Genomic DNA, 11,149 nt, shown 5'->3' with positions numbered 1-11,149 from the left:
ACAGGGGCCTGGGAAACTCTATGAGTCAATGTCTGGAGGCCCCGTGAGTTTCGCTCTGGTTCAAAGCACGCGTCCCCGCCTCCCAGTTACTATTCTGTGCTGTGGCAAGTGCCAGCTTGTCTTCCCTTCCCGCCCAGCCCAGGAAACCAGCAACATTTCTAGCTCAGGCCCAGACCCGTCCTGGCGGCCTGGATTCCACTGCCAGGAAGCTCCTCTCAGCCCAGTGACCATTTTTCTCTGGTTTTTGTCACAAAGGTATTTCTGTTCCAGCTGTTCAGAGGGTAGGGAGTAGGTGGCCCCAGGGTCAGTGGCGTGGGTGTCAGGGTGTAAAGAAGAAAAGATGGAAGGGGAGGGAAGGGGAACTTTAGACATTCCGCTTCCGCGGCGGTTTCATTGCCAACTCAAGGCAAGTAAGGGAGGTGAGAAGGATGGACACTCTGAGCTCCCGCCCCTCCAGGGCTGTGAGGAGGACTTTCCTCGATTCCCACAGGAGGGTGGGAAAGGGGCTGGGTCTGGGCAGGCCTGGCGAGGCCCTGTTCCCTGTGGCTCTGAGGGAACACGCCCTGACTTGCTGACCTCTCAGGTAGGAGTCTGTCAGGGAGAAAGCGCAGTCCCTGACGGCACAAGGGCTGTGCATGCCTGAGTGTGTGTGTGTGTAGCTCACACATGTGTTTTTATTTATCTGAAATTCAAACTGGGTGTCCTGTATTTATCTGGCAACCCCAATGCAGGGGGCCAGGGCTCTGCAGAACTGGACTGAGGTTGACACTCACCCCCACCCCACCCGCCCCTGCCCACCTCTCCAATATCAGGGGGGCCCGTTTCTGGACACACATCCTTGCCTTGACCTGCTCCCCACCCCGAAGCCAGAGAAGTCCTTGGGTGTTGGCCTTTCAGGCCCCTACCAAGTGCCCCGGCCCACACAGCTGGGGCCCCTCTTACCTGGGCTCTGGAACTGCAGACTTTCCTGTCAACAGTTGATGCTCTGTCCTGAAGCCCCTTTGAAGATGAAACGCTCTCCTGGGGAGTTAAGAGCTCTGTTGGTGTAATTAGCATAATTAAAAGTGACTTTTCTCAGAGCCCCATCGAAAACTGGGGGCCTTTACTTTTTGCGAAAAATACCTAGCTCACTCTCTCAGGAGATGGCCAACCTCTTCTAATCCAATGCTGGGGTTGGATTAGAAGTCCCTGCCCCTGTTGCCACCCAACCTGACTTAGACATTTCTTTTTTAATCTTTTCAGATGATTCTTCACCACCACAAGGAAGCCAGCTCTCCAGGCACAGTAGCTACACTCTCCTGGGACATACCTGTGCCTACTTTCCCAGGTCAAAAACACATGGTGAATGGCGAAGCCTGGGGAAACAGTTTCTACCCTAGCTCTGGGCCAGACAGAAGAGATGCCAGCTGCTGTCATCTCAACTCTCAACCCAAGTGCCCTGACCATCAAGAGCACATTCTCCCTTGATTCCAAGAATCAGGTGGTTGTTGTGCAGAGGAACCCTCTGAGAAGACATGTGTTTGTCTCCAAATGTAGCTGTTCATACGATAGTCACCAGGACAGCTAACAACAGTCATGCCCAGAAGTCCCAAGCAGTCTGTTGTCTTAATGATTTCTAGGAGTGCATCCTCCTGCTTTTCCCAAGAAGGTGATCAACTCTTTCACAGAAAGAGCCACAGCATTTTACTCCCTAAAGGCAGAGCTTAGAGGAAATACATTACTAATTGGCTTGTGCCAACTTAAACTGGGATAGGCCAAAGAAACCTCTTTCCCTCTCTCTGGATTCTCTGCGCTCTTAACAGACAGGTCTGGGCTTTCCTGGCATGCCTACAGTATGATTCCTAGCTGGCCTGCGATGTGCTTGTCAAAACTGATAGAAATGTTCTATGTGGTTAGTACTGGCCATGCAAGGCGTCTATACAACCTGGCCATAAGTTCATGAATTCTAGACTGTACACTGATGATGGCAAATTAGCAAGAGGCTATAAAATTTCCTTGTCACCCGGAATCTCTCTTTAATACATTTATATTGGTCCTACCCTAAATTCTCTTAGGAAATCACAAGAAAGGAGAGTCCGGGATCTCAGAAGAATATGCTCTCGGGGCCTGGACTCTATAGCCTGTTCATTTCCCTACACACACACACCACTCATCTGGGAGCAGAGAGTCAACTCCTCTCCTTCCTTTCTGGTTCACGCATTTTAATTTACAGGAACTTGTGCTTAGACAGCAAATAATGCTCAACAGTAAGAACAGCTCATCTTGAACATTATTGATCTTGTTTCTTTGAGATTCAGTTACCAGAACATGTCATATAAACTAGGGGTGCCCGGACTGAGGCTCAATGACAGACAGCTGTGACAAGGCCACTGAAATAAACTTCACCGTGAGACAGGGGAGAATCTGGACCAGTGACCTAGAGTTCGTCAGAGGGGAGAACTGGCTCTGGAAACACGTGATGTTGAAGCTTCCTTCCAACCCATCCAGAATGGCACTATGGGAATGGCAGGGGAAAAGGCCATGCACTTCTCAGCTGCAGAATTCGGACCCTAAGGAGTGGTCCCATTGAGAGCTAGCTCTGGCATGGCACACCTGAGGCTGCGTGTAACAAGCTGGAGGTGGGGGGAAGAGGAATGTGGAAAGAATGTTCCCTTGGAGCACAGCCAGGTTTAGCAGTGACTATCGAAGATGAATGTAACCAGGACTGACCCTTTGTATTGGGTGCACGTGATTGACAGGCTTGGCCAGACCAAGCGGAGACTGGGCTTCTTGCTAAGCTACTCATGTAGAAGCTCGATGTCTTAGTTTGTTGGGGCCACTAAAACAGAATACCACAAACTGGATGGCTTATAAACAGTAGACATTTATTTTTCACAATTATTGAAGTTGGAAAGTCCAAGAAGATTTGGTGTCTGGTGAGAGCCTACTTCCTGGTTCTTAGAAGCTGTCTTCTCACTGTGTCCCTCACCCAAGGAAGGAGGGAGGTTGCTCTCTGGAGTCCCTTTGAAAAGGGCACTAAGCCAATTCATGAGGGCTCCACCCTGAGAATCTACTCACCTCCCAGAGGACCTACCTACTGATATGGTCGCTTTGGTTGTTAGGATTGCAACATGTGAAGTTTTCACTCCTTCAGTCCTTTATACTCAAGTGTCATTGGGACTCCTACATTAAAAGACACTCAATCCTTTGATTTTTTTTGTAAAGGTTTGTTTTATTTTCATTTGAGAGAGAGGGAAAGGGAAAGAGAGAGAGAAACATCAATGTAAGAGACACCCATCAGTTGCCTGCTGCACACACCCTGACTGGGGATAGAACTCGTAACCTAGGCATGTGCTCTGACTGGGAATTGAACCAGCAACCTTTCAGTTACTGGACACTCCAATTACCTGAGGACACTGGCCGGGGCAAAAGACATTCAGTCCTTTTAGTTAAAGGCTGAAGCAGATGGACAACTTTGAAAGATGACTATTCTTCAAATAATATATACCCTTCTTAGAGAACAACCTCTACTATTGATACAGAGATCGATCAGATCACTGGGGAAGACTAGTGAGGGGCCACAGGGGGAGGTTGCCTGAGGTAATGTAAACAGTCTAGGATGGGATTGGCTGAGAAGCTGAATGCCTCCTGAGCACGGCGAACTATGGGCCAGAAGATTTAAAATAAAGAGAGCAGAGACTGCCTCTCAGGTTCTCTCTTCCTCCTCAAGGATGCCTGGATGATAATGCTGCAGCTGCTTGCATTTCCCAACGATAGGAAGGAACTCTGGGAGCAGCCTAGGGTCAGGCAGGCCTGGCAGAGAGTGGCAGGGTTATCCTTTGCATGGTCTAGAGGGGATGAGCTCTAAGGCAGAGCCTACCATTCTCCCAAAATTGTGCAGCTTTTGTATCTTATGTTGTTCTAGTTTATAAACTAATCCTATAGAAATAGGATAACTAAAAACCAACATTGGGGAAATGCTAGATCTCAGGTATTAAAGAGTTTAGCCTTAATTGATAGGCTTAAGTGATTAAAGCTGTAACTAAAGAGTTAAAAGTTTAGCCTTAATTGATAGGCTTGAGCGATGAAAGCTATAACTAAAAAGTTAAAGGTTTTAGCCTTAATTGAGAGGCTTAAGTGATTAAAACTCTAAGTGACTAATGTATATGGAAAGCTGTTATTCCAAAATTGTGTTGCTTTTGAGTAAAGACTCCTTTCCTTGATCAACAAACCTTTGCCTCTGCAACTTTGCGCTGAGGGTGGTGTTGGGCAGCAGGGCTCTTCTTGCTGTTTGGTGACACTATTTTTTCTAAGGGAAAAGCCAAGTGTTTTCTTCATTTTAAAATCAGGAATACGCAATTACCTGAGTTTTTTTCCGTATAAGGATTTTCCAAGGTCATTTTTTATTTCTGATTCCAGGGTATATACCTGTGTGGTCAAAAAATTTTCCTCCTTGGGCCCTGGCTGGGTGGCTCAGTTTGGTGGAGCATTGTTCAGTGCATACAGAGATTGCTGGTTCGATTCCCAGTCAGGGTACTTGCTTGGGTTGCAGGTTCCATCCCTGGTTGGGATATGTTCAGGAGGCAACTGATAGATGTTTCTCTCTCTCTCCTCCTTCCTCTCTCTCTGAAGTCAATGGAAACATGTGCACAGGTGAGAATTTAAAAAAAAGAAAAAATTTCCTCCTTGGATCCCAGCTAACAATGTTCAACTCTTCGCCCACGTAAACCTCATGTCCCTTTCCACTAGAAAATGTATTGGCCTTGTCACAAATACATTCACTATCATCCATGCCAGCCATCAGAGCGACTATGATTACAGTTACTCTAGGATCAGAGGACACAAGCATCCAAACATTTGTTTGGCTCCCAAGCCCCTAGTCATGTCTGCAGGCAGAGCAGCAGGAGCTGTAAATTTGCAGAGTAAGGCTAGGATTCTTCTGTGCTCAATACTGAGTTCCAAACAGCTTGGCGATCTGCCCTTGTGGAGTTGTCAGTGCAAGAATTTATAATACAGTCAGAAAGCACATCTTTAGTTACACATTTTTTACCTGAAAATGTTTAGTTTTGACTGGAATGAATGCAAAGAAAAGAAAGCCCGGAGACACAAAAAGGCCCTAGAAAACCTTGTTCGTGAGAAATGTGCGGCTGTTAAATATGAGAAAGGCTGATGTTCTTGGGGCTTTGCTATCTAAAGGAAAAGCTGCCCCCCAAGTAGGAAGGTGAATCATTGCCCAAAGAAGAAGATTGAGATCGCCGAAGCCTACCACAGCAGATGCAGCGGACCCTCGGGAGACAAGCCTAATGCGTGCAGGCTGCACTGGGGAGAGATCTGGGAACAGTCAAAAGTAGGAGAGCATTTCAGCAGCTGATGTTGAATTGGGCTAATAGGCAATTATAGATTCCAGTTCATTCAAGATGGTAATTTTTAACCTTATTTTTGAAAAAGTAGGACCACAGACTCTACCCCAAGAATTTTTTTCACTTTTTTCCTCTAAAAGAAAAAGAATTATATATAAAGATTGATCGGTGATGCCCAAGAAGAGTCATGATTATCTTGGACAAGATGGCATGAAAAAGACAAATGAGAAAAAATGTATCACGTTTAAGCCAGGCCATCACAGGTTGGATGAATGACTGCTCATCTCTGTTCTCTCAGTGCATGACTCACATGTGCATTAAAGAATTTTTCACACTGTGATGTCATGGAGAATCATCCGCTTCTAGAACTGCTCCCTCCTTCTGGACTGTGAGCTCCCTGAGACCAGGGTCTTCGATTTTCACATAAATTCCCTTGGCACTCATAATATGCCCAGCGTGTAATCAATGGGTACTCAATAAATGCTCTCCAGGTCCTCTGCTGGACCCAGCGGCACACATGAAGCACAAACTCACTTAGTATTTAATGTGTGACTGAGATTTCAATCCAGATCCATCTGAGTCCAGTCCTTGGTTGTAACTCCTTTGTGAACCTGCCTTTCCTGAGAAGGATCAGTCAGTAAAAGAGAGACAACACCAGCTTTCCTGTTCTCCCCATGGCTGCTCCTTCCTAGACACCTTGCTGGCTCTTTCTCTTCTCCCAAGGCTCTTAAATGTGCAGGGCCCCAGGGCTTAGTTCCCAGGCCTCTTCTCTGTATTTATGGTAGATGATCTCATCTGGCCTCATTTATATGCTGACAAACTCCCATAAATGCATGGGCATGCTGGACCTCTCCTCTGAACCCCAGATGTGCATGCATGTCTGACTACCTTCTGGACTTCTCTATTGGATACCTAATAGAAATCGCAGGCTTAACATGCAAATCAAATGATCTTGACATTTGTTGGGCAGAGGTATACAGGGTCTCTGAGCCCACAAGGACAAAGAAAGAAGAGAAGTTAAAGGCTGTGGGGCCCAGGCTGGATAGCTCTGTTGGTTACAGTGTGGTCTTGCTACACCAAGATTGTGTGTTCAATCCCTGGCCAGGGGACATACAAGAATCAACCAATGAATGCATGAATAAGTGGAACAACAAATCGATATTTCTCTTCTCTCTCTCTTAAAATAAAACTGATAAATAAAAAATGTTAACAGCTGTAGAGAACAGGCCCATGTGACCCTCTCATGTTATAACCATGCCCTAGACAGGGACTAGCATGGATGGTGTAGATTTCAAAAACTTAATTCACTACAGTCTCAAATTAGGATGATTCTATCAGGAGAAACTTGAGATACACATTTCAAGAGATGTCGAGAAGTGGGAGCAAGCCTTTGGTAAACATATGAGAACGTCTCCAAAGTGTTGGTGGGCAGTATCGATAATAAACTAACTGTTCGGGGGAGGCATTGGAAGGGGAGACTGACTAGCCTCGTCACCCACACCAGACAGCAATGAGAGTTCTCTGAAGCACAAATCTGGCCACATAACCCCCTTGCTAGAAATCCGTTAATGGCTCCTTACCATATATGGGACTGGGCCTAACCCCCAACCCCAGCCCCAGAAGGCAAAAAAGGACTTTAATGGACTGACTCTCACCTGCCTGCCCCTGCACCTCTCCTCTGCCACCCATCCTCCTCAGCAACATGGACCAAGGACAGTTCTCCAAACACATCTTTACACCTTTACTCGAGCTATTTCCTCCCTCTGGAACATTCTTTCCCTAAGAGTTTCCCCAGGAAACCTCGACTGGGCACACCCTCTGTGTAGCTCTCCATGCCCTTCCCCCATTCCATAGCAGTGTTCCTCTATCCTTTGGGTTCCTTTGCACACCATTCTAAAGCAGCGCTTACCCCACAACAATGTAATTGCTTGTTAATTGCTTTGTTTCCCTAACTAGATTATGAGATCGTTTATGTTTATTGATTTGAGAGAGAGAAACATCAATTCGTTGTTCAACTCAGTTATGCATTCATTGGTTGACTCTTGCACATGCCCTGACCAGGGATAGAACCCACAACTTTGGCGCATCTAGACGAAGCTCTAACCAACTGAGCTGCCAGGACAGGGCTGAGGTTCGAGCTTTTTAAAACCTGGATGCCTCATGACTAGAACACAGTATCTGTTTAGTAAATGTTTGATAAATGAATGAACATAGGCATGCTAGGCCTTTGCCAGAAAATATAAAAAATAGAGTGTAGTTGAGGGATGTGAACCTTTTCACTCATTCTTAATTAGAATAACATAATCTGATAAAATATTTCAGTTTTAGGATAGACCTAATATAAACCAATCTCTGATAGACCTGAGAAAACATTTATTAAGGATCACTACATGCCAGGCTCTGGGTTTGACAATGGGTAACCTGTTATGGATTCAGATGAACAGAAAGGGTAGCAACTATGCATGATAATATTTTGCATTTCTATCTTATGTAGATGGCATTTAAGTGTATTACAAAGCTTTCCTATTCTCAGGCATTATCTCATTTTCCTAAAATATTCTCCACCGAGAAAGCTTATTGCTCCACACACAATACACGCTGTGGAACCTGATGACTACACAGCTTTCTAATTTCCTGTTGTTCTATATCCCTCATATCCTGTCTTGAACACACATACGCTGTTCATGAAGTCCGCTGAAAGAACTCATACAGCCTAAGATCCAGAGTCTAGATCAATTTTGAGTTCAGTACTAATGTTCTACGAATGTGATTGATTGACAAATGCCCGAAGGCAACAGATTCCCCCGCCCCAGCTTGGCCTCCAGCCCAAAACACCGTTCTCCCTGTTTCCTTAGCTTTCAGAGTCTCTCAGTTCAGAGTGCATCACAGTGTTTTGTGATGATCTGTGTACTTATAGTTACTCATATCCGGACAGGACTGTGAACTCCTTGAACAGGCAGGAATGGATCTTACTCTTTGTCCTCACCTCAGCTGCTGGCGTAGCTCCTGACTGACAGTGTTTAGTAAATAGTTGAATGAATTAATAAGCTCATTATAAAGGTAGCCAAAGACTGACTCCTGCCAGCACACTCAGGGAGAGGCTGGGTTGCTTTGGGGTGTGTATAGATACTTGCACACGCTTGTGGTGGAGGGACTGGTCTTGTGTGCAGGGAGCTCCGATCTAAAGCCTCTGTGAGGAGACAGGTGCACACACACACGTGCACACATGCACACACACACCCCTTCCCCAGAATCTTCCCAAAGAAGTAGCTGCCTGAACTTTTATCATCAGTCATAGCTTGGGTTTTTATATGTTTTCCTGTCCACAGTCTTGAGTTGGCGTGCCCTGTTATTACATAAATTTCTAAACCTACACATCCCTAGTATCTGATCTGTATCCTCAAGTTCTGACCCCCATCCCTCACCCTTGAAAATCTCAGCGAGACCCCTGATTACGTTCTGTAACTTGCATTAAAAAGTAGATTGTTTATATATTTTCAAATATGGAGCTATATATCAAATAAGCTCTCTCAAACTATATACATCATCATGTTTGCAAGGGATTAAAATGCATCGATTTGTATAACTCTGTGAATTAATAATTCACTGAAAAGAGAAAGAAAAACTTGATTAATCACCATTAGGAGATCTCATGAATTGACTCCTTGTGTTAAAAATTAGTAAATGAAGGGAGAGAACCAAGCATTTATTCTGCCTTTTCTATATAAACTTTATCATTGGGTAACCAAAATTTAGATAAGGAAAAAGTCTGTCATTAGGGACATGGTCCAGCAAGTTAGTGAAGAAGAAATGATAGAATTAGAGAATCTCCTCCTATGATAGAAGTACAATGCAACCTTTAATGAATTAACGAATTTAGGTATTAAGCACTAATGGCTGGTAACATCACAAAATGAAAGGCAACCAAATGTTACACACCTACTGCTGGAAATTTAAAATACCAACTGTAATGAAATCTGATCAGAGTTCTAGGTCCAACAACCTATTCACGAGAAATATAGAGAACAGTAGAACCTGTAAAACCAGCAAAATGTAAAATAAAAAATCATGTTTATGAGAGCATCAGAATTTGAACACTGACTGGATATAGGATGATATGAAATATCACTTTTTGTAGGTGAAATAATGCCAATGTGGCCATGTTTAAAAAGTTCCCTTATGTTTGGAAATGCATACTAAAATATTTATGGGTGAAATAATATGATGTCTGGGATTCACTGGTACTGAAAAAACAGTACAGTGGGGTGTCAGGGGCTGTGGCTGGGCATATATGTGAAACTAGATAGTCTGGTATTGATAATTAGTGAAGCTGAGTAATAGGTACATGGGGTTGCATTATACCATTCTGTCTACTTTCGTATATACTCGAAATTTTCCCCAAAACAATGTTTTTATTTAAAAAAAATTATTAACACTTTCCTGAACATTCTGATATTCTTGTCCTAAAGGATAGCCCTCACCCCTCCCTCACCCCTTGAGAGCATTATCCCAGGAATTGCAAATATCCTGGGGAAAGTCACGTTAATTCATAAACATCTCTTTATGAGCCAGCATGAAAGATTACTTCCTGGACTGCCTTTACTGCTGAAAATACTGAGCGCCTGAGGGTGAGGGTGAAAGAAAACCTCGCAGGAAGGAAAAGGAAGGGTACCTGCAGGAAGGAGAAAGCGAAGAACAGATTAGCATTTGTTACAATTTTCCCAGGGCCTCCACTAGTTGGCACACACATCTTCCTTGTGTGGGTTTTACTAAGAGAACTTCCACTTGAGGCATGAAAAAAATGTTCATATTCTGGGCTCTCAGGTTAAAATGTCACAAAGGGTCCCCTTTTACGTTGTCAAACGTTAATGTAAATATTTTCAGGAGCAGGGGGCCCCTTTTCTCTTGCTCAGTGAACCAATGAAGAGGCCCCTTGTGTGGAGCCAAGCACATTTTTGCCTGAACCTGGGAACAGTCTAGACCTGTCCGCAGGACTGCAAGCTTGGGGAAACCAAGCGAGTAAGGAGTCACCTGAAGTGACCAAGAATATGGCTTGTTATAGAAGATCTCTGGAAGAATACCAAGAAACTGGTTGCCTCTGGGGAGGGAAGCTGGGGCCCTTGGAAGAGGGTGGGAGGAGGAAAAAAAGTCTGCCTTGATTGTTATAGCCAGGTTATACTGTGGTTAGCGCCTCAAAGTATATTATGACATTCTTCACACAGTCTTTTGTTAACATAAGTGACTGTACCCTTTATCTTGACATTTCGCAGAAGACAGATGTCTGTTTGTTTATGGGCTCCTTAGCTGGGCCAGCTGCTGGCACCACCCACTGTTGCATATTTCTTTGGTACTTCCTCTACCTGCCCTCCCGACTCCACCCAGCCTCCAGGAATCTAATTAGGAGTAGGAGGTGGCCTCTAGAACTGACAAGACTAGGATCTTAGTAGTTTCCAGCACAGCTTCTACAGGTGTGACATGGCATGGGGCAAAGCTCAAATTTCCCACAGAAGCACCCCCTAGGAGCAGAGCCAAGTGAGTGAACACTCTTTGCCAGCTCCTGTTTCATCTCAAAAATTCAGGTGAGCCCTGACTGGTGTGGGTCAGTGGATTGGGCATTGTCCTATGAGCCAAAAGGTTGCTGGTTCAATTCCCAGTCAGAGAACATACCTGGGTGGCAGGCCAAGTCCCCGGTTGGGGGTGTGCGAGAGTAAATCCATTGATTTCAAAACTTTCAGGAAAAGAGGTCAGGATGGGGATCTCAGCCCTGTGCCTCTAACCTCAAGGAGCATGCGGATGTCATGGGTAAAAGC

The sequence above is a fragment of the Pteronotus mesoamericanus genome, unplaced genomic scaffold (assembly GCF_021234165.1).
Source record: "Pteronotus mesoamericanus isolate MK-2021 breed Mesoamerican mustached bat unplaced genomic scaffold, CSHL_Meso_final scaffold_705, whole genome shotgun sequence".
Taxonomy (NCBI): Eukaryota; Metazoa; Chordata; class Mammalia; order Chiroptera; family Mormoopidae; genus Pteronotus; species Pteronotus mesoamericanus.
Note: the sequence above shows the minus strand (reverse complement) of the source record.